Raw genomic sequence first — 26,664 nt, forward strand, 5'->3', positions numbered from 1 at the left:
CTTCATTTCCCAGAAGTCCCTGCTAGACCGTCAACGAGCTTCCGGTGCGCTCTCCCTGCTGCCCCGCCCCCCGCCCTCCTGAGCCGTAAAAACACCTCTCTGCCGCGAATTAAGCGGGACATCTTGCTGGTCTTGCTAAAGGGATCTTAACGGAGGAGCTTACCTGACTCCTACTTGACGCCCTACAACCACTATGCGCACCCGCTTCGCGGGTGCCCCTTCGCCCGTTTTTGAGGAGCGGACAACAATCCACGATTGGGAGAAGATTGGAGGAGGGAAACCGGCTTCTGGCGTGTGGCTGCAGCGGGGCTGCGAGCGTGCGGGGACTTCATTTCCAGAAGTCCCTGCTAGACCGTCAACGAGCTTCCGGTGCGCTCTCCCTGCTGCCCCGCCCCCCGCCCTCCTGAGCCTTAATAACAACTTCCAACTCCCGCAGCGCGGGACGCAGCCCGGGCTAAGACCGGGCAAAGAGCGGGCCGTTTAAGGCCGTTCAAGGACGGCAGAGGACGGCCCTGGCCTAGAACCTTTGTGACTTCACCCCTGAAAACCAATACCCAAGATGTCGACCATACGCAACAGAACACGAAGTTCGAAAAAAGCTACGGCGGTAGCTCAGGTGACTGGTCCTATTGATCTTTTTATTTCACGCGTACATGAGACTATTGACCAAAGTATTGTTCTATTGGAAAAAAGAGTCTCTATGGACCTTGATAACGCTAGGCGTTCATCCCTGGGCCCTTTGGCAAAGGCTAAATCTCCTGTTCCGCAGAATGTGAATAATTGTTCATTATCTATAACCCTGCCCACTAATCATGTCTCGACTGTACCGAATACTGTAGATCTATCGGTTGCCCCACCATACTCGGACCTGTCTTTTGAAGACCTGGAGGTCACACCAGATCTCGAAATTTGTCAGTCACCTGACAAAGTGGAGCCGAGTCTGAGTGGGCATAAGGATGCGGAAACAGCTTTTGTACCTATTGCTCCACGGGGAAGGGCTTCTAACCCCCATAAGGCCATATTGAAGGGCAAAAGTAAAGTAAAAGCCCCAGCTAGGAATCATAATTTGATCTCCCCTACCCCACAATTGACATCAGGTATCCCGTGCTGGGTGCAAAATATGGTAATAGACTTACAACAAGACCTAGAAGCCACTTTAGCAGCTCAAATTAAGCCTTTAATTTCTAAAGTGGATAGGCTTACTTCTCTAATACACTCCAAATGGCCACAAAAAAAGCAGGTACATGTGCCTGTCCAGTCACAAGGGACCATAGAATCAACCCCTGAATGTCCAACGAGCACTCAGGCCCCCAAAGGTGTATCAAATAAGGCTCAAGGTACTACAGTCCATGGGAACCCAGTTATACTCCCTAAGCCGCAAACAGGGATTATTCCCGCTCAACTAATAACTGCTCAGATTACAAAGGGGAATACTCATGTCCAGGCGATTCAACATCCTGTTGATGCTAATATTGCTACCCCCACTATCCAAGCTAAAGAAGTAGCAGGGAAACCTAACTCAACTTCTGCACCTCCCATTATAAACAAACCTGATGGGCTCAAACTAAAGCAGACACGTTTTAGGTCCATAAACCTACCACCAGAGGTTTCCCCTTTTGTAGTTGTGCTGACGGCGGTTCCCCCATTGAAGGAGGGAGTAAAAGAATCGTTTACCGAGCTTAGGAACAAATGTGTTCAATGGCTCCATTTACATAAACCCCTACCTAACAACATGAACGGTGAAATTCTTACCGTGCGTAGAGGGGATTGGGTGGGCAGAAGCAAGAAAACAATAGCAGGGGACGTAATAACTGTTAATTTTAGGGATGTAGGGGCAGCAAGCTACGTGTGTAATGCACCCAACAGTGGTCCTGCGACCCAAATTAACCCACTTCCCCTGTCTTGTTTTCTATTAAAGTCTGTACGACCTAACACTCCCTGCCCCACTTTTCAAAGTAACAGTGGACCTGGATATTTTCCACAGCAACCTGCTAAATCTTGGTTGCAACCACCTTATCCGCCCCCTTTTTTCCCACATCATGTTAATTTACAGCAGCAGCCCCCAAATGCCCCACTTTTTCCTATGCATCAAGCAAAAGCCCATTGGCAACACCCTTTTCATTTTCCGCCACCTTTACCCCAGCCAGTTTACCAATGGTCGCAATCTTTTCAGCCACACCAATTGGATAAATATTCTTGGCAACAAATGTGGCAGGACCCGCCCCACTCTCAAGACTCCATGTCCTCGCAATTCGCCCACCCAAATAGATATGCCGTGCTAGATGAGGTAGATTGACTCAGCTCACTAGAAGCATTGGATCTAAACAACCCTAATTTTGAGATGGAGTATTCTTCTTTTTCCCTGGCCAAGCTCCCAATTGTACCCCACGAATCTATTGCATTGTCATCATCAAGACCTTCCCAGCACATAGGCAATCAGGGTAGCCTGGATATCTGTACAACTACTGCAAGCCCCAGCCTAAGTTCGGTTACCATCCTTCGGGAAGAGGGTCCTGCTTTATTATCACCAGTAAACCAGCAGGAGTTGCCTGTTGCTGGTAATGCTGGGAAACCAGCAGGAATCTCTCTTATTTCCTGGAATATTGCTGGTCTTACTAGTAAATTGGGTACACCCTTTTGGACCAGCTTTTTGGGCGAGGGTTTTGATTTAATTTTATTACAGGAAACTTGGTGTCCAGACCCTATTAATATTGAAGGGTATGTATCCTTTTGTCTCAGAGCAACCAAATCTAACTCGGGTTGGGCTAAGGGAGGCCTTTTATTGTTAGTATCAACTAAGCTGCGTGACTGTACGGTCAAATATAGTACAACCGTGGGGACGCACAGCCAAGTTATAAGGGTGGAATGCAGAATGAATATTGATTTAGTTATTGTTAACTTCTATAACAACATTTTTGACGCAACCAGGGGGGATATTTTACTGCCTTTAGAAAAGGAAATCATTAAAGCTCTAGATATCTCAAAAAGAAAGGCTGAGGTGGTATGGGCTGGGGATTTTAATTTGCAGCCTTGCCATCTATCTAACGGGAATATCTGTGGCTTTGATGTAGTATTAAATAGCCATTGGAGAGATCAGGGGGGGAAGGAGGATTCCCCCCATTTCCAACACTGCAGTTACGGTTCTACCCTAAATAATATGCTAGCTATGCTAGATATGACCCTGTTAAACTGCAATGTTAACAACCGGGCAATAACATGCCCTACATTTACGAGCAGAGATGCAGGTTCATTTATTGATCATATCTTGTTGTCCAGCAGTGGAGACTACACTGATTTATATGTGAATGAAGAAAGTCTCAGTGATCATAATAGCCTACGTGTTACCCTCTTGGGGCATGGCACTTCAACAGTTTCAGGTGGTAAATGTACAACCGATATAGTGCCTACTAGACCAAAGGGCCTTAGGGTTAAATGGACCAGTGTAAATTCCAAAGTTAAGCAGAAGGAGGTTGTCACCCAATGCAAGAATCAAATTAGTTATTGCCTGGATGATGACAGTGATTCTGGCAGTTTAATAGAATGTTTTGTATCTTTGAACATCATTATTGAGGGTATCTTTACTAAGACCCCGGTAGCCAATAGTGGTCAAAAACAGGGATGGTTTGATAAGACATGTATCGTTGCCCTCCGCAACCTAAAGAATGCGCTAGGCACCAAACCTCGTGTTAAGAATGAGATACAACACCTCAGGGCTAGTTATAAATTAGCCATTAATAAAAGGAAAAGGGTATTACAGTCTGAGGCGTGGGACAAGCTGAGGGAGGCCGCTGAAACTAAAAACAGTAAACTCTATTGGGAAACGATTAATAGTCCGTTTCTCAGTAGAGAAAATGTTCCAGAACTGACCTCATACGTGGCTTGTAGCGATTGGGTTAATCATTTTTCCAAAATATTTAACCCTGGAGGACTAACTTCTGAGTTACCTCCACCAGATATAAACCCATGGTTGCCCCTTTCGTTGGCTATAACATTGGAAGAATGTCAGGAAGCAATTTCTTTGAGTAAAGGAGGCAAGGCACCTGGCCCCGATGGGGTCCCGCTGGATTTATATAAAGATGAAACAGCGTTATGGGCTCCCATTTTGACAAGGATTTTTAATTGTGCGGCTGAAAATGAATTCCCTTCTACCTGGGGTCAATCGATCATCATTCCTTTACATAAGAAGGGCGATAAGTCAGAGGCTTCTAATTATCGCCCAATTTCATTACTGGATGCTTCTGTAAAGGTGATGAGCAGGATTTTGCTGAAGAGGCTAGAAGACTGGGTAACTGATTTTAACATCTTAACTAAAGTCCAATATGGTTTCCGCAAAGGTCTGGGTACACTGGACCAATGCGTAAATCTAGACCTTTTAATCAGTAAATATACTGTGGCCAAAAGTGGCAACCTCTTTTTATGTTTTGCTGATTTGAGCAGCGCTTTTGATTTGGTTAACCATAGTATTCTTTGGGAGGTTCTGCTTGATGCAGGGGCACCAAGGGAAATAGTGTATTTTTTAGCCAGATTATATGAAAAACTTTCATGCAAAGTCCGCTATGGCACCCTTGGCGAATGTACCCCGTTCTTTAAAGTGTCTCGGGGCATTCGTCAGGGTTGTGTTTTAGCCCCGCTTTTATTTTCCCTTTTTATTAATGGTGTAGATCGATCTTTGACTAACATTTTAGCAGATGCCCCCCTGATTGGTGGTAAACCTGTTCCGCTGTTACTTTATGCGGATGACGCTGTTCTTTTATCTCGAACGCAGTTGGGCCTACAGCGCCTTATTGATAATTTCTCGCAGTTTATACAAGCTAGGCAGCTTCGTGTGAATAAAACTAAGACATACGTAATGTCATGTGGTCAGGCAGCCAAGCAGGTAAAACATACTTTCTTTCTAGATAAGGAAAAACTGACCTCTGTTAAATCTTTTTGTTATTTGGGAATAACATATAGTAACAGTGGGTCCTGGAATGCGGAATTTGATGCCGTAAAAATAAAAATGTTACGGTCCACTAGTAGTATTTTTCGTTTTGCCTCTAAACTTGGCTCACGAAGCATTTATGATATGATGAACATATATAACGTATGTTGTGTTTCCTCTGCTCTGTATGGGGCAGGGGTATGGGGTCACTGTGAGGGTATTTCCCTGCAGAAGGAGGAAAACAAGTTCTTAAGGAGGTTATTATGTGTTCCCCCTTCCACCTCCATACAGTTGATCCATGACGAAGTTGGGATCGAGTACATCTCTGACTTAGCAGCAGTTCGGCCACTTTTATTGTGGCGATCTATTTGGGCTAAACCGGAGACCCGATTCACTCAGGATATTATCCTTGACTGTATAGGTTTGGATCATTCCTCACGGGTATTATGGTTAAGATACATCCATCATTGGTATCTACTTTTGTTCAACATTAATGTGTTCCGTGAGCCGGAAAAGGTTGTATCCATTTCAAAAAAAGAAATCAAGATAACGTTCCTTAATTTTCGTAAGGCTGAGCGAGACAAAGCTGTTGGAAATCTTGCTACTTTGAAATTTTACAAAGATTTAAATTTAGCTTCTGGATTACAATCCTATCTTATATTTGTGACCCGCCCTTCCCACCAGTATGTATTAACACGGGTCAGATTGGGTATAGTACACCACTTGGTTGCTTTTCCAATCACAAAGACTAGTTCAAACACACCTTGTCCGTGTGACGGTACTTCTCGTCAGAGTAGTTGCCATTTTTTACTTTTTTGTAAATTTTATCAGTATTTTAGGCTTAAATACCTTAAACCAATTTTTATTAAATACAACATTTGTACCACACAAACAGCATTGATATTTTTATCTTTACTAGTGAACGAGGAGATTTGTTTCTTCTTGGCTACTTTTATTTTAAAATGTACAGCTGCCAGGAAAAGTATTGTACTGTAATGTTGTTTACTGACCTGTCTGTACTTGTGTTATACAGCTGCCAGGGTTTATTTATGATGAAATTAATGTTATTATCCCTGTCTGTATATATATGTTTTATTTCTCTTTGAATTTCATACCAATGTCTGTATTAAGGTATTTATGCAGTGCCCCACAGTATAGAATGATTATTTAATAATTTTAATATACAGTTCCCAGTAAAGGCGTAGTAAGTAATTTCTACTGACTCCCAGTTAGTCTATGTAAGAACGCCGTATATTCTATAAAAACATGTCGATCTATAGAGGCATGATTATTTTTCACTTGCTGCACTTTAGCTTTTTTCCATTTTTTAGGAAAGATGATTTGGTGATTTTAATATTTCAATTGTGTTTTTGCTTGTATGATTTGTATGTACAAATCGAATAAAAGCTTTTGAACGAACGAACGACTTCTTTTTTACACAATGTCATTCATTTGGAAGGCAGAAATGCATCGAAAGTCAATAGGTAATAACAGTTCCTTTACAAATCTGAATTACCCTAGGTCTCCCGATAAAAATGGTACCTCACTTGTGTGGGTAGGCCTAGTGCCCATGACAGGAAACGGCGCAAAACGCAACGTGCTCACAACTCAATATCGCAGTGAAAATTTACCCTTTTTTTGCAAAGTGCCTAGCTCTAGTTTTTGAACCCTAGCTCTGCGGGCACCTTGGGAAACCTAGCAAACCTATACATTTTTGAAAACTAGACACCCAGGGGAATCCAGGATGGGGTGACTTGGCTTCCTCCCACCAGGGTCTGTTACCCAGAATCCCTTGCAAACCTAAAACATGGTAAAAAAAAACACATTTTCCCCACATTTCTGTCGTGGAAAGTTCCGGAATCTGCGTGGATCCACAAATTTCCACCCATCCCGCTTTCCTAAAGTCTTACGAGAAAAACGGTACCTCACTTATGTGGGTCGGCCTAGTGCCCGCGACAGGAAACGGCGCAAAACGCAACGTGGTCACACCTCAATTTTGCAGTGAAAAATGACCCTTTTTTGGAAAAATGACTAGCTGTAGTTTTTGAACCCTAGCTCTGCGGGCACCTTGGGAAACCTAGCAAACCTATACATTTTTTAAAACTAGACACCCAGGGGAATCCAGGATGGGGTGACTTGACTGCCTCCCACCAGGGTCTGTTACCCAGAATCCCTTGCAAACCTAAACAATTGTCAAAAAAAACACATTTTCCCCACATTTCTGTTGTGGAAAGTTCCGGAATCTGCGTGGATCCACAGATTTCCACCCACCCCGTGTTCCCCAAAGACTTACGAGAAAAACGGTACCTCACTTGTGTGGGTCAGCCTAGTGCCTGCGACAGGAAACGGCGCAAAACGCAACGTGGTCACACCTCAATTTCGCAGTGAAAAATGACCCTTTTTTGGCAAAATGACAAGCTGTAGTTTTTTAACCCTAGCTCTGCGGGCACCTTGGGAAACCTAGAAAACCTATACGTTTTTGAAAACTAGACACCCAGGGGAATCCAGAATGGGGTGACTTGACTGCTCCCACCAGGGTCTGTTACCCAGAATCCCTTGCAAACCTAAACAATTGTCAAAAAAACAACATTTTCCCCACATTTCTGTCGTGGAAAGTTCCGGAATCTGCGTGGATCCACAAATTTCCACCCACCCCGCGTTCCCCAAAGTCTTACGAGAAAAACGGTACTTCACTTGTGTGGGTCGGCCTAGTGCCCACGACAGGAAACGGCGCAAAACGCAACGTGGTCACACCTCAATTTCGCATTGAAAAATGACCCTTTTTTGGCAAAATGACTAGCAGTAGTTTTTGAACCCTAGCTCTGCGGGCACCTTGGGAAACCTGGCAAACCTATACATTTTTGAAAACTAGACACCCAGGGGAATCCAGGATGGGGTGACTTGACTGCCTCCCACCAGGGTCTGTTACCCAGAATCCCTTGCAAACCTAAACAATTGTCCAAAAAAACACATTTTCCCCACATTTCTGTCGTGGAAAGTTCCGGAATCGGCGTGGATCCACAAATTTCCACCAACCCCGCGTTCCCCAAAGTCTTACGAGAAAAACGGTACCTCACTTGTGTGGGTCGGCCTAGTGCCTGTGACAGGAAACGGCACCACAAAACGCAACGTGGTCACACCTCAATTTCGCAGTGAAAAATGACCCTTTTCTGGCAAAATGTCTAGCTGTGGTTTTTGAACCCTAGCTCTGCGGGCACCTTGGGAAACCTAGCAAACCTATACATTTTTGAAAACTAGACACCCATGGGAATCCAGGAAGGGTGACTTGACTGCTCCCACCAGGGTCTGTTACCCAGAATCCCTTGCAAACCTAAACAATTGTCAAAAAAACAACATTTTCCCCACATTTCTGTCGTGGAAAGTTCCGGAATCTGCGTGGATCCACAAATTTCCACTCACCCCGCGTTCCCCAAAGTCTTACGAGAAAAACGGTACTTCACTTGTGTGGGTCGGCCTAGTGCCCACGACAGGAAACGGCGCAAAACGCAACGTGGTCACACCTCAATTTCGCAGTGAAAAATGACCCTTTTTTGGCAAAATGACTAGCAGTAGTTTTTGAACCCTAGCTCTGCAAGCACCTTGGGAAACCTGGCAAACCTATACATTTTTGAAAACTAGACACCCAGGGGAATCCAGGATGGGGTGACTTGACTGCCTCCCACCAGGGTCTGTTAACCAGAATCCCTTGCAAACCTAAACAATTGTCCAAAAAAACACATTTTCCCCACATTTCTGTCGTGGAAAGTTCCGGAATCTGCGTGGATCCACAAATTTCCACCAACCCCGCGTTCCCCAAAGTCTTACGAGAAAAACGGTACCTCACTTGTGTGGGTCTGCCTAGTGCCTGCGACAGGAAACGGCACCACAAAACGCAACGTGGTCACACCTCAATTTCGCAGTGAAAAATGACCCTTTTCTGGCAAAATGTCTAGCTGTGGTTTTTGAACCCTAGCTCTGCGGGCACCTTGGGAAACCTAGCAAACCTATACATTTTTGAGAACTAGACACCCAGGGAAATCCAGGAAGGGGTGACTTGGCTGCCTCCCACCAGGGTCTGTTACCCAGAATCCCTTGCAAACCTAAAAAATTGTCAAAAAAAATACATTTTCCCCACATTTCAATCGTGGAAAGTTCCGGAATCTGCGTGGATCCACAAATTTCCACCCGCCCCGCATTCTCCAAAGTCTTACGAGAAAAACGGTACATCACTTGTGTGGGTCGGCCTAGTGCCCACGACAGGAAACGGCGCAAAACGCAACGTGGTCACACCTCAATTTCGCAGTGAAAAATGACCCTTTTTTGGCAAAATGACTAGCAGTAGTTTTTGAACCCTAGCTCTGCGGGCACCTTGGGAAACCTGGCAAACCTATACATTTTTGAAAACTAGACACCCAGGGGAATCCAGGATGGGTTGACTTGACTGCCTCCCACCAGGGTCTGTTACCCAGAATCCCTTGCAAACCTAAACAATTGTAAAAAAAAACACATTTTCCCCACATTTCTGTCGTGGAAAGTTCCGGAATCTGCGTGGATCCACAGATTTCCACCCACCCCGTGTTCCCCAAAGTCTTACGAGAAAAAGGGTACCTCACTTGTGTGGGTCAGCCTAGTGCCTGCGACAGGAAACGGCGCAAAAAGCAACGTGGTCACACCTCAATTTCGCAGTGAAAAATGACCCTTTTTTGGCAAAATTACTAGCTGTAGTTTTTGAACCCTAGCTCTGCGGGCACCTTGGGAAACCTAGCAAACCTATACATTTTTGAAAACTAGACACCCAGGGAAATCCAGGAAGGGGTGACTTTGCTGCCTCCCACCAGGGTCTGTTAACCAGAATCCCTTGCAAACCTAAAAAATTGACCAAAAAAACACATTTTCCCCACATTTCTGTCGTGGAAAGTTCCGGAATCTGCGTGGATCCTCACTTGTGTGGGTCGGCCTAGTGCCTGCAACAGGAAACGGCGCAAAACGCAACGTGGTCACACCTCAATTTCGCAGTGAAAAATGTCCCTTTTTTGGCAAAATGTCTAGCTGTGGTTTTTGAACCCTAGCTCTGCGGGCACCTTGGGAAAGCTAGCAAACCTATACATTTTTGAAAACTAGACACCCAGGGAAATCCAGGAAGGGGTGACTTGGCTTCCTCCCACCAGGGTCTGTTACCCAGAATCCCTTGCAAACCTAAAAAATTGTCCAAAAAAACTCATTTTTCCCACATTTCTGTCGTGGAAAGTCCTGGAATCTGTGTGGATCCACAAATTTCAACCCACGCCGCGTCCCCCAAAGTCTTACGAGAAAAACGGTACCTCACTTGTGTGGGTCGGCCTAGTTCCCGCGACAGGAAACGGCGCAAAACGCAACCTGGTCACACCTCAATTTCGCAGTGAAAAATGACCCTTTTTTGGCAAAATGACTAGCTGTAGTTTTTGAACCCTAGCTCTGCGGGCACCTTGGGAAACCTAGCAAACCTATACATTTTTGAAAACTAGACACCCAGGGGAATCTAGGATGGGGTGACTTGACTGCCTCCCACCAGGGTCTGTTACCCAGAATCCCTTGCAAACCTAAAAAATTGTAAAAAAAACCACATTTTCCCCACATTTCTGTCGTGGAAAGTTCCGGAATCTGCGTGGATCCACAAATTTCCACCCACCCCGCGTTCCTCAAAGTGTTACGAGAAAAACGGTACCAAACTTGTGTGGGACGGCCGAGTGCCTGCGACAGGAAACGGCGCAAAAAGCAACGTGGTCACACCTTAATTTCGCAGTGAAAAATGACCCTTTTTTGGCAAAATGACTAGCTGTAGTTTTTGAACCCTAGCTCTGCGGGCACCTTGGGAAACCTAGCAAACCTATACATTTTTGAAAACTAGACACCCAGGGAAATCCAGGAAGGGGTGACTTGGCTGCCTCCCACCAGGGTCTGTTACCCAGAATCCCTTGCAAACCTAAAAAATTGTCCAAAAAAACACATTTTCCCCACATTTCTGTCATGGAAAGTTCCGGAATCTGCGTGGATCCTCACTTGTGTGGGTCGGCCTAGTGCCTGCAACAGGAAACGGCGCAAAACGCAACCTGGTCACACCTCAATTTCGCAGTGAAAAATGTCCCTTTTTTGGCAAAATGTCTAGCTGTGGTTTTTGAACCCTAGCTCTGCGGGCACCTTGGGAAACCTAGCAAACCTATACATTTTTGAAAACTAGACACCCAGGTAAATCCAGGAAGGGGTGACCTGGCTGCCTCCCACCAGGGTCTGTTACCCAGAATCCCTTGCAAACATAAAAAATTATCAAAAAAAATACATTTTCCCCACATTTCTGTCGTGGAAAGTTCCGGAATCTGTGTGGATCCACAAATTTCAACCCACCCCGCGTACCCCAAAGTCTTACGAGAAAAACAGTACCTCACTTGTGTGGGTCGGCCTAGTACCCGCGACAGGAAACGGCGCAAAACGCAACGTGGTCACACCTCAATTTCGCAGTGAAAAATTACCCTTTTTTGGCAAAATGACTAGCTGTAGTTTTTGAACCCTAGCTCTGCGGGCACCTTGGGAAACCTAGCAAACCTATCCTTTTTTGAAAACTAGACACCCAGGGAATCCAGGATGGGGTGACTTGACTGCTTCCCACCAGGGTCTGTTACCCAGAATCCCTTGCAAACCTAAAAAATTGTCAAAAGAAATACATTTTCCCCACATTTCTGTCGTGGAAAGTTCCGGAATCTGCGTGGATCCACAAATTTCCACCCACCCCGCATTCTCCAAAGTCTTACGAGAAAAACGGTACTTCACTTGTGTGGGTCGGCCTAGTGCCCACGACAGGAAACGGCGCAAAACGCAACGTGGTCACACCTCAATTTCGCAGTGAAAAATGACCCTTTTTTGGCAAAATGACTAGCAGTAGTTTTTGAACCCTAGCTCTGCGGGCACCTTGGGAAACCTGGCAAACCTATACATTTTTGAAAACTAGACACCCAGGGGAATCCAGGATGGGGTGACTTGACTGCCTCCCACCAGGGTCTGTTACCCAGAATCCCTTGCAAACCTAAACAATTGTAAAAAAAAACACATTTTCCCCACATTTCTGTCGTGGAAAGTTCCGGAATCTGCGTGGATCCACAGATTTCCACCCACCCCGTGTTCCCCAAAGTCTTACGAGAAAAAGGGTACCTCACTTGTGTGGGTCAGCCTAGTGCCTGCGACAGGAAACGGCGCAAAAAGCAACGTGGTCACACCTCAATTTCGCAGTGAAAAATGACCCTTTTTTGGCAAAATTACTAGCTGTAGTTTTTGAACCCTAGCTCTGCGGGCACCTTGGGAAACCTAGCAAACCTATACATTTTTGAAAACTAGACACCCAGGGAAATCCAGGAAGGGGTGACTTTGCTGCCTCCCACCAGGGTCTGTTAACCAGAATCCCTTGCAAACCTAAAAAATTGACCAAAAAAACACATTTTCCCCACATTTCTGTCGTGGAAAGTTCCGGAATCTGCGTGGATCCTCACTTGTGTGGGTCGGCCTAGTGCCTGCAACAGGAAATGGCGCAAAACGCAACGTGGTCACACCTCAATTTCGCAGTGAAAAATGACCCTTTTTTGGAAAAATGACTAGCTGTAGTTTTTGAACCCTAGCTCTGCAGGCACCTTGGGAAGCCTAGCAAAACTATACATTTTTGAAAACTAGACACCCAGGGGAATCCAGGATGGGGTGACTTGACTGCCTCCCACCAGGGTCTGTTACCCAGAATCCCTTGCAAACCTAAAAAATTGTCAAAAAAAACACATTTTCCCCACATTTCTGTCGTGGAAAGTTCCGGAATCTGCGTGGATCCAAAACTTTCCACCCACCCCACGTTCCCCAAAGTCTTACGAGAACAACGGTACCTCACTTGTGTGGGTCGGCCTAGTGCCCGTGACAGGAAACGGCGCAAAACGCAACCTGGTCACACCTCAATTTCGCAGTGAAAAATGACCCTTTTTTGGCAAAATGACTAGCTGTAGTTTTTTAACCCTAGCTCTGCGGGCACATTGGGAAACCTAGCAAACCTATACATTTTTGAAAACTAGACACCCAGGGAAATCCAGGAAGGGGTGACTTGGCTGCCTCCCACCAGGGTCTGTTACCCAGAATCCCTTGCAAACCTAAAAGATTGTCAAAAAAAATACATTTTCCCCACATTTCTGTCGTGGAAAGTTCCGGAATCTGCGTGGATCCACAAATTTCAACCCACCCCGCGTCCCCCAAAGTCTTACGAGAAAAACGGTACCTCACTTGTGTGGGTCGGCCTAGTGCCCGCGACAGGAAACGGCGCAAAACGCAACGTGGTCACACCTCAATTTCACAGTGAAAAATGACCCTTTTTTGGAAAAATGACTAGCTGTAGTTTTTGAACCCTAGCTCTGCGGGCACCTTGGGAAACCTAGCAAACCTATACATTTTTGAAAACTAGACACCCAGGGGAATCCAGGATGGGGTGAGTTGACTGCCTCCCACCAGGGTCTGTTACCCAGAATCCCTTGCAAACCTAAAAAATTGTCAAAAAAAACACATTTTCCCCACATTTCTGTCGTGGAAAGTTCCGGAATCTGCGTGGATCCACATATTTCCACTCACCCCGTGTTCCCCAAAGTCTTACGAGAAAAACGGTACCTCACTTGTGTGAGTCAGCCTAGTGCCTGCGACAGGAAACGGCCCAAAAAGCAACGTGGTCACACCTCAATTTCGCAGTGAAAAATGACCCTTTTTTGGCAAAATGACTAGCTGTAGTTTTTGAACCCTAGCTCTGCGGGCACCTTGGGAAACCTAGCAAACCTATACATTTTTGAAAACTAAACACCCAGGGAAATCCAGGAAGGGGTGACTTTGCTGCCTCCCACCAGGGTCTGTTACCCAGAATCCCTTGCAAACCTAAAAAATTGTCAAAAAAAATACATTTTCCCCACATTTCTATCGTGGAAAGTTCCGGAATCTGCGTGGATCTACAAATTTCCACCCACCCCGCATTCTCCAAAGTCTTACGAGAAAAACGGTACTTCACTTGTGTGGGTCGGCCTAGTGCCCACGACAGGAAACGGCGCAAAACGCAACGTGGTCACACCTCAATTTCGCAGTGAAAAATGACCCTTTTTTGGCAAAATGACTAGCAGTAGTTTTTGAACCCTAGCTCTGCGGGCACCTTGGGAAACCTGGCAAACCTATACATTTTTGAAAACTAGACACCCAGGGGAATCCAGGATGGGGTGACTTGACTGCCTCCCACCAGGGTCTGTTACCCAGAATCCCTTGCAAACCTAAATAATTGTAAAAAAAAATACATTTTCCCCACATTTCTGTCGTGGAAAGTTCCGGAATCTGCGTGGATCCACAGATTTCCACCCACCCCGTGTTCCCCAAAGTCTTACGAGAAAAAGGGTACCTCACTTGTGTGGGTCAGCCTAGTGCCTGCGACAGGAAACGGCGCAAAAAGCAACGTGGTCACACCTTAATTTCGCAGTGAAAAATGACCCTTTTTTGGCAAAATGACTAGCTGTAGTTTTTGAACCCTAGCTCTGCGGGCACCTTGGGAAACCTAGCAAACCTATACATTTTTGAAAACTAGACACCCAGGGAAATCCAGGAAGGGGTGACTTGACTGCCTCCCACCAGGGTCTGTTACCCAGAATCCCTTGCAAACCTAAACAATTGTCCAAAAAAACACATTTTCCCCACATTTCTGTCGTGGAAAGTTCCGGAATCTGCGTGGATCCACAAATTTCCACCAACCCCGCGTTCCCCAAAGTCTTACGAGAAAAACGGTACCTCACTTGTGTGGGTCGGCCTAGTGCCTGCGACAGGAAACGGCACCACAAAACGCAACGTGGTCACACCTCAATTTCGCAGTGAAAAATGACCCTTTTCTGGCAAAATGTCTAGCTGTGGTTTTTGAACCCTAGCTCTGCGGGCACCTTGGGAAACCTAGCAAACCTATACATTTTTGAGAACTAGACACCCAGGGAAATCCAGGAAGGGGTGACTTGGCTGCCTCCCACCAGGGTCTGTTACCCAGAATCCCTTGCAAACCTAAAAAATTGTCAAAAAAAATACATTTTCCCCACATTTCAATCGTGGAAAGTTCCGGAATCTGCGTGGATCCACAAATTTCCACCCGCCCCGCATTCTCCAAAGTCTTACGAGAAAAACGGTACTTCACTTGTGTGGGTCGGCCTAGTGCCCACGACAGGAAACGACGCAAAACGCAACGTGGTCACACCTCAATTTCGCAGTGAAAAATGACCCTTTTTTGGCAAAATGACTAGCAGTAGTTTTTGAACCCTAGCTCTGCGGGCACCTTGGGAAACCTGGCAAACCTATACATTTTTGAAAACTAGACACCCAGGGGAATCCAGGATGGGGTGACTTGACTGCCTCCCACCAGGGTCTGTTACCCAGAATCCCTTGCAAACCTAAACAATTGTAAAAAAAAACACATTTTCCCAACATTTCTGTCGTGGAAAGTTCCGGAATCTGCGTGGATCTACAGATTTCCACCCACCCCGTGTTCCCCAAAGTCTTACGAGAAAAAGGGTACCTCACTTGTGTGGGTCAGCCTAGTGCCTGCGACAGGAAACGGCGCAAAAAGCAACGTGGTCACACCTCAATTTCGCAGTGAAAAATGACCCTTTTTTGGCAAAATTACTAGCTGTAGTTTTTGAACCCTAGCTCTGCGGGCACCTTGGGAAACCTAGCAAACCTATACATTTTTGAAAACTAGACACCCAGGGAAATCCAGGAAGGGGTGACTTTGCTGCCTCCCACCAGGGTCTGTTAACCAGAATCCCTTGCAAACCTAAAAAATTGACCAAAAAAACACATTTTCCCCACATTTCTGTCGTGGAAAGTTCCGGAATCTGCGTGGATCCTCACTTGTGTGGGTCGGCCTAGTGCCTGCAACAGGAAATGGCGCAAAACGCAACGTGGTCACACCTCAATTTCGCAGTGAAAAATGACCCTTTTTTGGAAAAATGACTAGCTGTAGTTTTTGAACCCTAGCTCTGCAGGCACCTTGGGAAGCCTAGCAAAACTATACATTTTTGAAAACTAGACACCCAGGGGAATCCAGGATGGGGTGACTTGACTGCCTCCCACCAGGGTCTGTTACCCAGAATCCCTTGCAAACCTAAAAAATTGTCAAAAAAAACACATTTTCCCCACATTTCTGTCGTGGAAAGTTCCGGAATCTGCGTGGATCCAAAACTTTCCACCCACCCCACGTTCCCCAAAGTCTTACGAGAACAACGGTACCTCACTTGTGTGGGTCGGCCTAGTGCCCGTGACAGGAAACGGCGCAAAACGCAACCTGGTCACACCTCAATTTCGCAGTGAAAAATGACCCTTTTTTGGCAAAATGACTAGCTGTAGTTTTTGAACCCTAGCTCTGCGGGCACATTGGGAAACCTAGCAAACCTATACATTTTTGAAAACTAGACACCCAGGGAAATCCAGGAAGGGGTGACTTGGCTGCCTCCCACCAGGGTCTGTTACCCAGAATCCCTTGCAAACCTAAAAGATTGTCAAAAAAAATACATTTTCCCCACATTTCTGTCGTGGAAAGTTCTGGAATCTGCGTGGATCCACAAATTTCAACCCACCCCGCGTCCCCCAAAGTCTTACGAGAAAAACGGTACCTCACTTGTGTGGGTCGGCCTAGTGCCCGCGACAGGAAACGGCGCAAAACGCAACGTGGTCACACCTCAATTTCACAGTGAAAAATGACCCTTTTTTGGAAAAATGACTAGCTGTAGTTTTTGAACCCTAGCTCTGCGGGCACCTTGGGAAACCTAGCAAACCCATACATTTTTGAAAACTAGACACCCAGGGGAATCCAGGATGGGGTGAGTTGACTGCCTCCCACCAGGGTCTGTTACCCAGAATCCCTTGCAAACCTAAAAAATTGTCAAAAAAAACACATTTTCCCCACATTTCTGTCGTGGAAAGTTCCGGAATCTGCGTGGATCCACATATTTCCACTCACCCCGTGTTCCCCAAAGTCTTACGAGAAAAACGGTACCTCACTTGTGTGAGTCAGCCTAGTGCCTGCGACAGGAAACGGCGCAAAAAGCAACGTGGTCACACCTCAATTTCGCAGTGAAAAATGACCCTTTTTTGGCAAAATTACTAGCTGTAGTTTTTGAACCCTAGCTCTGCGGGCACCTTGGGAAACCTAGCAAACCTATACATTTTTGAAAACTAGACACCCAGGGGAATCCAGGATGGGGTGACTTGACTGCCTCCCACCAGGGTCTGTTACCCAGAATCCCTTGCAAACCTAAACAATTGTCCAAAAAAACACATTTTCCCCACATTTCTGTCGTGGAAAGTTCCGGAATCTGCGTGGATCCACAAATTTCCACCAACCCCGCGTTCCCCAAAGTCTTACGAGAAAAACGGTACCTCACTTGTGTGGGTCGGCCTAGTGCCTGCGACAGGAAACGGCACCACAAAACGCAACGTGGTCACACCTCAATTTCGCAGTGAAAAATGACCCTTTTCTGGCAAAATGTCTAGCTGTGGTTTTTGAACCCTAGCTCTGCGGGCACCTTGGGAAACCTAGCAAACCTATACATTTTTGAAAACTAGACACCCATGGGAATCCAGGAAGGGTGACTTGACTGCTCCCACCAGGGTCTGTTACCCAGAATCCCTTGCAAACCTAAACAATTGTCAAAAAAACAACATTTTCCCCACATTTCTGTCGTGGAAAGTTCCGGAATCTGCGTGGATCCACAAATTTCCACCCACCCCGCGTTCCCCAAAGTCTTACGAGAAAAACGGTACTTCACTTGTGTGGGTCGGCCTAGTGCCCACGACAGGAAACGGCGCAAAACGCAACGTGGTCACACCTCAATTTCGCAGTGAAAAATGACCCTTTTTTGGCAAAATGACTAGCAGTAGTTTTTGAACCCTAGCTCTGCAAGCACCTTGGGAAACCTGGCAAACCTATACATTTTTGAAAACTAGACACCCAGGGGAATCCAGGATGGGGTGACTTGACTGCCTCCCACCAGGGTCTGTTACCCAGAATCCCTTGCAAACCTAAACAATTGTCCAAAAAAACACATTTTCCCCACATTTCTGTCGTGGAAAGTTCCGGAATCTGCGTGGATCCACAAATTTCCACCAACCCCGCGTTCCCCAAAGTCTTACGAGAAAAACGGTACCTCACTTGTGTGGGTCGGCCTAGTGCCTGCGACAGGAAACGGCACCACAAAACGCAACGTGGTCACACCTCAATTTCGCAGTGAAAAATGACCCTTTTCTGGCAAAATGTCTAGCTGTGGTTTTTGAACCCTAGCTCTGCGGGCACCTTGGGAAACCTAGCAAACCTATACATTTTTGAGAACTAGACACCCAGGGAAATCCAGGAAGGGGTGACTTGGCTGCCTCCCACCAGGGTCTGTTACCCAGAATCCCTTGCAAACCTAAAAAATTGTCAAAAAAAATACATTTTCCCCACATTTCAATCGTGGAAAGTTCCGGAATCTGCGTGGATCCACAAATTTCCACCCGCCCCGCATTCTCCAAAGTCTTACGAGAAAAACGGTACTTCACTTGTGTGGGTCGGCCTAGTGCCCACGACAGGAAACGGCGCAAAACGCAACGTGGTCACACCTCAATTTCGCAGTGAAAAATGACCCTTTTTTGGCAAAATGACTAGCAGTAGTTTTTGAACCCTAGCTCTGCGGGCACCTTGGGAAACCTGGCAAACCTATACATTTTTGAAAACTAGACACCCAGGGGAATCCAGGATGGGGTGACTTGACTGCCTCCCACCAGGGTCTGTTACCCAGAATCCCTTGCAAACCTAAACAATTGTAAAAAAAAACACATTTTCCCCACATTTCTGTCGTGGAAAGTTCCGGAATCTGCGTGGATCCACAGATTTCCACCCACCCCGTGTTCCCCAAAGTCTTACGAGAAAAAGGGTACCTCACTTGTGTGGGTCAGCCTAGTGCCTGCGACAGGAAACGGCGCAAAAAGCAACGTGGTCACACCTCAATTTCGCAGTGAAAAATGACCCTTTTTTGGCAAAATTACTAGCTGTAGTTTTTGAACCCTAGCTCTGCGGGCACCTTGGGAAACCTAGCAAACCTATACATTTTTGAAAACTAGACACCCAGGGAAATCCAGGAAGGGGTGACTTTGCTGCCTCCCACCAGGGTCTGTTAACCAGAATCCCTTGCAAACCTAAAAAATTGACCAAAAAAACACATTTTCCCCACATTTCTGTTTTGGAAAGTTCCGGAATCTGCGTGGATCCTCACTTGTGTGGGTCGGCCTAGTGCCTGCAACAGGAAATGGCGCAAAACGCAACGTGGTCACACCTCAATTTCGCAGTGAAAAATGACCCTTTTTTGGAAAAATGACTAGCTGTAGTTTTTGAACCCTAGCTCTGCAGGCACCTTGGGAAGCCTAGCAAAACTATACATTTTTGAAAACTAGACACCCAGGGGAATCCAGGATGGGATGACTTGACTGCCTCCCACCAGGGTCTGTTACCCAGAATCCCTTGCAAACCTAAAAAATTGTCAAAAAAAACACATTTTCCCCACATTTCTGTCGTGGAAAGTTCCGGAATCTGCGTGGATCCAAAACTTTCCACCCACCCCACGTTCCCCAAAGTCTTACGAGAACAACGGTACCTCACTTGTGTGGGTCGGCCTAGTGCCCGTGACAGGAAACGGCGCAAAACGCAACCTGGTCACACCTCAATTTCGCAGTGAAAAATGACCCTTTTTTGGCAAAATGACTAGCTGTAGTTTTTGAACCCTAGCTCTGCGGGCACATTGGGAAACCTAGCAAACCTATACATTTTTGAAAACTAGACACCCAGGGAAATCCAGGAAGGGGTGACTTGGCTGCCTCCCACCAGGGTCTGTTACCCAGAATCCCTTGCAAACCTAAAAGATTGTCAAAAAAAATACATTTTCCCCACATTTCTGTCGTGGAAAGTTCCGGAATCTGTGTGGATCCACAAATTTCAACCCACCCCGCGTCCCCCAAAGTCTTACGAGAAAAACGGTACCTCACTTGTGTGGGTCGGCCTAGTGCCCGCGACAGGAAACGGCGCAAAACGCAACGTGGTCACACCTCAATTTCACAGTGAAAAATGACCCTTTTTTGGAAAAATGACTAGCTGTAGTTTTTGAACCCTAGCTCTGCGGGCACCTTGGGAAACCTAGCAAACCTATACATTTTTGAAAACTAGACACCCAGGGGAATCCAGGATGGGGTGAGTTGACTGCCTCCCACCAGGGTCTGTTACCCAGAATCCCTTGCAAACCTAAAAAATTGTCAAAAAAAACACATTTTCCCCACATTTCTGTCGTGGAAAGTTCCGGAATCTGCGTGGATCCACATATTTCCACTCACCCCGTGTTCCCCAAAGTCTTACGAGAAAAACGGTACCTCACTTGTGTGAGTCAGCCTAGTGCCTGCGACAGGAAACGGCGCAAAAAGCAACGTGGTCACACCTCAATTTCGCAGTGAAAAATGACCCTTTTTTGGCAAAATGACTAGCTGTAGTTTTTGAACCCTAGCTCTGCGGGCACCTTGGGAAACCTAGCAAACCTATACATTTTTGAAAACTAAACACCCAGGGAAATCCAGGAAGGGGTGACTTTGCTGCCTCCCACCAGGGTCTGTTACCCAGAATCCCTTGCAAACCTAAAAAATTGTCAAAAAAAATACATTTTCCCCACATTTCTGTCGTGGAAAGTTCCGGAATCTGCGTGGATCCACAAATTTCCACCCACCCCGCATTCTCCAAAGTCTTACGAGAAAAACGGTACTTCACTTGTGTGGGTCGGCCTAGTGCCCACGACAGGAAACGGCGCAAAACGCAACGTGGTCACACCTCAATTTCGCAGTGAAAAATGACCCTTTTTTGGCAAAATGACTAGCAGTAGTTTTTGAACCCTAGCTCTGCGGGCACCTTGGGAAACCTGGCAAACCTATACATTTTTGAAAACTAGACACCCAGGGGAATCCAGGATGGGGTTACTTGACTGCCTCCCACCAGGGTCTGTTACCCAGAATCCCTTGCAAACCTAAACAATTGTAAAAAAAAATACATTTTCCCCACATTTCTGTCGTGGAAAGTTCCGGAATCTGCGTGGATCCACAGATTTCCACCCACCCCGTGTTCCCCAAAGTCTTACGAGAAAAAGGGTACCTCACTTGTGTGGGTCAGCCTAGTGCCTGCGACAGGAAACGGCGCAAAAAGCAACGTGGTCACACCTTAATTTCGCAGTGAAAAATGACCCTTTTTTGGCAAAATGACTAGCTGTAGTTTTTGAACCCTAGCTCTGCGGGCACCTTGGGAAATGTGAGAAGTTGGCCTGGTATATGCTGTTCACTAGTTCTAGTGACCACCTTGTACCATGCCAAGCAACCCTTATGGTGTGGTTGTAAGTCAACCTTTTTGGACTAGCTGCCCTAGTGGTAGCGTAGGCTAAGCAGTCTTTGAGGCTAAACTCGTGATGCGTGTTAAGCAAGCTGTTTTACCAATAGTAACCCCCTTTTATACCAATGAAAGGACACCACACAGATATATATTCAAAATATATATGTATTTATTTCTCAAAGTAACCCCTAGTCTCTTTATGAGCACAGGAGCACAAATCGTCAAACAAGATTATCACAGAATACACAGAAGTTGCACTTTATATGGATAGGCCCTGGTGGCCACTCAAACCATATACTAAAATAGTGGTATAAGTACCACGAACAGAAAAGGGAAAAGGCCTAGGGCCTCTAGAATCGCTGGGCCTACAAGGAGCTAACGTCAGTTAGTGACCAGGAGGTCCACGGGTGGCGTGTGCAGAGCAAATAGTCACACGCGTGCTCCCATAGGTTTCAATGGGTGCGTAAAAAGTACAAAGTTACTGCAAAAGGAATCTTCCGGATGACCTAGGAACTTAAGATTTGGAACACAGGCACTAGAGATGTAATACTACACTTGGGCACAGGAGTGCCAGCTTTACCTCACCCACAGGAAGCGGGTGCATAGGCCTCGAAGTGCGTCGGGTTTCTTCTATCGGTTCCGTGGGGCCTGTAGACAAAAGTGCTGCAGGCGGTCGGTCGGGAAGAGATGCAGTGGATCCAAGAGTGGATCGGAGATGTTGAAGACCTGTAAGCAGAGGGGACAGTGTTCACAGTCACTAGCCAGTGACCAGCGTGGCACCAGGTGGGTACCAGGCGATGTCGGGTGCAAACAGGAAGGAAGGTGTAGCTTGACTCTGCAGCCACGTGGTCCCTGAAGGTCAACGACGTCCAGGAGTCGAGTCACGAGCTGTCCCACGCAGGCTCTCGCTGTCGGCGGCGTCGGCGACTTGATCGAAGCAAACAAGCCTTGGCAAAAGCAATTGTTGTAGGCGAGGAGATAAGCTGATGGTTCTGACCAGCAAGGTCAGAGGAACTGCTCCTTTGGAGGGGAGCAAGGGCCAGTCTGGAGCAACCAGACCAGCGGTGTTTGTTGTAGATTTCGTCGCCAAGATGGCCACTAGCCAGCGGGCCAGCAACCGGTTAGGCGCGTCGAGTGGCAAAATGCAGAAGGGCCCCACGCAGATCGTGGAGATGCTGGAGGGCTCACCTTTGGTGCAGATGCTGCTCGAGGGTTGGGCTTCTCAGGACCCAAAGCACAACTTGGAGGGAGCCTCGGTTGTTGCACTGGTCAGCTTGTCGTAGTCGTTTCAAGATGGCTGGCTCCACGTGTCTCGGTGCCTCCACGGGTCTCCTCTTTGCAGGGACTGTGGATCGGGTGGTGAGAGGTCTGGAGGTCCAGGTCTTGTCAGTCTCTGGGCTCGGGCTCCGGCGGGAGGCGGCGGCAAAGCAGACGTTGATTCGCTGGATGGTGCTTGCGTTAGCAAGGTGGTCACTCCCTGACCACAGGGGAGATTGGCTTCAGTCCTCTGTGCAGCAGAGCGTCGAAGTTCCCGTCTTCTTCTTAGTTTTAAGTTGATTCCAGGATGTCTGAAGTCTTAGGACACAGCTCCTACCTTTAAGCGGATTCTAGGGGCCGGACTACCTGCTAGGTCCCTCCCTATGGGTGGGACCAGGAAGGGGGGTGGTTACACCCCCAATCCTTTGTCCAGCTCGCCCCAGGCCCGGGACTGGTGTGCCCCAGGACCGGTTTGAACTGGCATATGCACCGAGGCTCCTTGTGAGCCACAGGCATGTCTGGTTTCTTTCAAGCCCTACCTGACCAATACACAAAATCCTGTCTGGGGTGGTGCACGCACCTCCCCTGGCAGGAAACCCTTTGTCCACACCTCCCAAGCTGGAAGGACTCCCAGCAGCAGGAGGGCAGACTTGTGTCTGTGGTGGCAGCATCCATTTTGTGGAGCTGAGGCTATGTCTGATTTTACCCGGGTTTCAGGTACTGTACATGTCGTGTCCCTCTAGAAGGGTGGAATGCTAACCCCGTCGCCAGAATTGGCGAGGGGTTAGTATTCCAATTCGTATGACACCTTACTCGACATGTTTTGATAAAGCCAAACTAAAGATAGCATTTAACCGCGAGGTTCATAATGCACTTAAGAGTATATGGTATGACGATATCTGGAAACAGTAGAAGGAAGTTGTTCCGACCACTGCAGACAGGCTCAGCTCATGCCAGAGCACCATCTCACATGGAACCAAGCACTCTGCCTTCAGGATTGTTAAGGCCTGCCATAGGAGTGACTTATAGGTTACCAGGTGTCCCATTTAAGGTTAGGTATAGGTATACTACACCTAAGTAAGAGGTGATTACACCAACTTACCCCAGCTGAGTGATCAGCCAGTTGTGTCAAATTGTTAGGCCAAGCCTGGGGTGGCATAATACATGCTGCAGCCCTTGGCAGGCCTTGGGTACACCAATGCCCTGGGTACCTAGTGTACACTGGTACAGGGGCTGACAGGGTGATCCACTTCCAATTGGTTATGCACCTAGGGTGCATAGTTTTAATTTAGTAGAGAGAACAGCAGGCTGGGGGTCTGATTGGCAGGCCCACAGCCTCAATATGTCAAAAACCAGTGAAGCAAAAAGCAAAAATTTGGGGTGACCATAGGATAGCAGACCCTACTCTCCTACAGGAAACCTAGCAAACCTATACATTTTTGAAAACTAGACACCCAGGGAAATCCAGGAAGGGGTGACTTGGCTGCCTCCCACCAGGGTCTGTTACCCAGAATCCCTTGCAAACCTAAAAAATTGTCCAAAAAAACTCATTTTTCCCACATTTCTGTCGTGGAAAGTCCTGGAATCTGTGTGGATCCACAAATTTCAACCCACGCCGCGTCCCCCAAAGTCTTACGAGAAAAACGGTACCTCACTTGTGTGGGTCGGCCTAGTTCCCGCGACAGGAAACGGCGCAAAACGCAACCTGGTCACACCTCAATTTCGCAGTGAAAAATGACCCTTTTTTGGCAAAATGACTAGCTGTAGTTTTTGAACCCTAGCTCTGCGGGCACCTTGGGAAACCTAGCAAACCTATACATTTTTGAAAACTAGACACCCAGGGGAATCTAGGATGGGGTGACTTGACTGCCTCCCACCAGGGTCTGTTACCCAGAATCCCTTGCAAACCTAAAAAATTGTAAAAAAAAACACATTTTCCCCACATTTCTGTCGTGAAAAGTTCCGGAATCTGCGTGGATCCACAAATTTCCACCCACCCCGCGTTCCTCAAAGTGTTACGAGAAAAACGGTACCTCACTTGTGTGGGTCGGCCTAGTGCCTGCGACAGGAAACGGCGCAAAAGGCAACGTGGTCACACCTTAATTTCGCAGTGAAAAATGACCCTTTTTTGGCAAAATGACTAGCTGTAGTTTTTGAACCCTAGCTCTGCGGGCACCTTGGGAAACCTAGCAAACCTATACATTTTTGAAAACTAGACACCCAGGGAAATCCAGGAAGGGGTGACTTGGCTGCCTCCCACCAGGGTCTGTTACCCAGAATCCCTTGCAAACCTAAAAAATTGTCCAAAAAAACACATTTTCCCCACATTTCTGTCATGGAAAGTTCCGGAATCTGCGTGGATCCTCACTTGTGTGGGTCGGCCTAGTGCCTGCAACAGGAAACGGCGCAAAACGCAACCTGGTCACACCTCAATTTCGCAGTGAAAAATGTCCCTTTTTTGGCAAAATGTCTAGCTGTGGTTTTTGAACCCTAGCTCTGCGGGCACCTTGGGAAACCTAGCAAACCTATACATTTTTGAAAACTAGACACCCAGGTAAATCCAGGAAGGGGTGACCTGGCTGCCTCCCACCAGGGTCTGTTACCCAGAATCCCTTGCAAACATAAAAAATTATCAAAAAAAATACATTTTCCCCACATTTCTGTCGTGGAAAGTTCCGGAATCTGTGTGGATCCACAAATTTCAACCCACCCCGCGTCCCCCAAAGTCTTACGAGAAAAACAGTACCTCACTTGTGTGGGTCGGCCTAGTACCCGCGACAGGAAACGGCGCAAAACGCAACGTGGTCACACCTCAATTTCGCAGTGAAAAATTACCCTTTTTTGGCAAAATGACTAGCTGTAGTTTTTGAACCCTAGCTCTGCGGGCACCTTGGGAAACCTAGCAAACCTATCCTTTTTTGAAAACTAGACACCCAGGGAATCCAGGATGGGGTGACTTGACTGCTTCCCACCAGGGTCTGTTACCCAGAATCCCTTGCAAACCTAAAAAATTGTCAAAAAAAATACATTTTCCCCACATTTCTGTCGTGGAAAGTTCCGGAATCTGCGTGGATCCACAAATTTCCACCCACCCCGCATTCTCCAAAGTCTTACGAGAAAAACGGTACTTCACTTGTGTGGGTCGGCCTAGTGCCCACGACAGGAAACGGCGCAAAACGCAACGTGGTCACACCTCAATTTCGCAGTGAAAAATGACCCTTTTTTGGCAAAATGACTAGCAGTAGTTTTTGAACCCTAGCTCTGCGGGCACCTTGGGAAACCTGGCAAACCTATACATTTTTGAAAACTAGACACCCAGGGGAATCCAGGATGGGGTGACTTGACTGCCTCCCACCAGGGTCTGTTACCCAGAATCCCTTGCAAACCTAAACAATTGTAAAAAAAAACACATTTTCCCCACATTTCTGTCGTGGAAAGTTCCGGAATCTGCGTGGATCCACAGATTTCCACCCACCCCGTGTTCCCCAAAGTCTTACGAGAAAAAGGGTACCTCACTTGTGTGGGTCAGCCTTGTGCCTGCGACAGGAAACGGCGCAAAAAGCAATGTGGTCACACCTCAATTTCGCAGTGAAAAATGACCCTTTTTTGGCAAAATTACTAGCTGTAGTTTTTGAACCCTAGCTCTGCGGGCACCTTGGGAAACCTAGCAAACCTATACATTTTTGAAAACTAGACACCCAGGGAAATCCAGGAAGGGGTGACTTTGCTGCCTCCCACCAGGGTCTGTTAACCAGAATCCCTTGCAAACCTAAAAAATTGACCAAAAAAACACATTTTCCCCACATTTCTGTCGTGGAAAGTTCCGGAATCTGCGTGGATCCTCACTTGTGTGGGTCGGCCTTGTGCCTGCAACAGGAAATGGCGCAAAACGCAACGTGGTCACACCTCAATTTCGCAGTGAAAAATGACCCTTTTTTGGAAAAATGACTAGCTGTAGTTTTTGAGCCCTAGCTCTGCAGGCACCTTGGGAAGCCTAGCAAAACTATACATTTTTGAAAACTAGACACCCAGG

Source organism: Triturus cristatus, chromosome 5_1 (assembly GCF_964204655.1).
Source record: "Triturus cristatus chromosome 5_1, aTriCri1.1, whole genome shotgun sequence".
Lineage (NCBI taxonomy): Eukaryota > Metazoa > Chordata > Amphibia > Caudata > Salamandridae > Triturus > Triturus cristatus.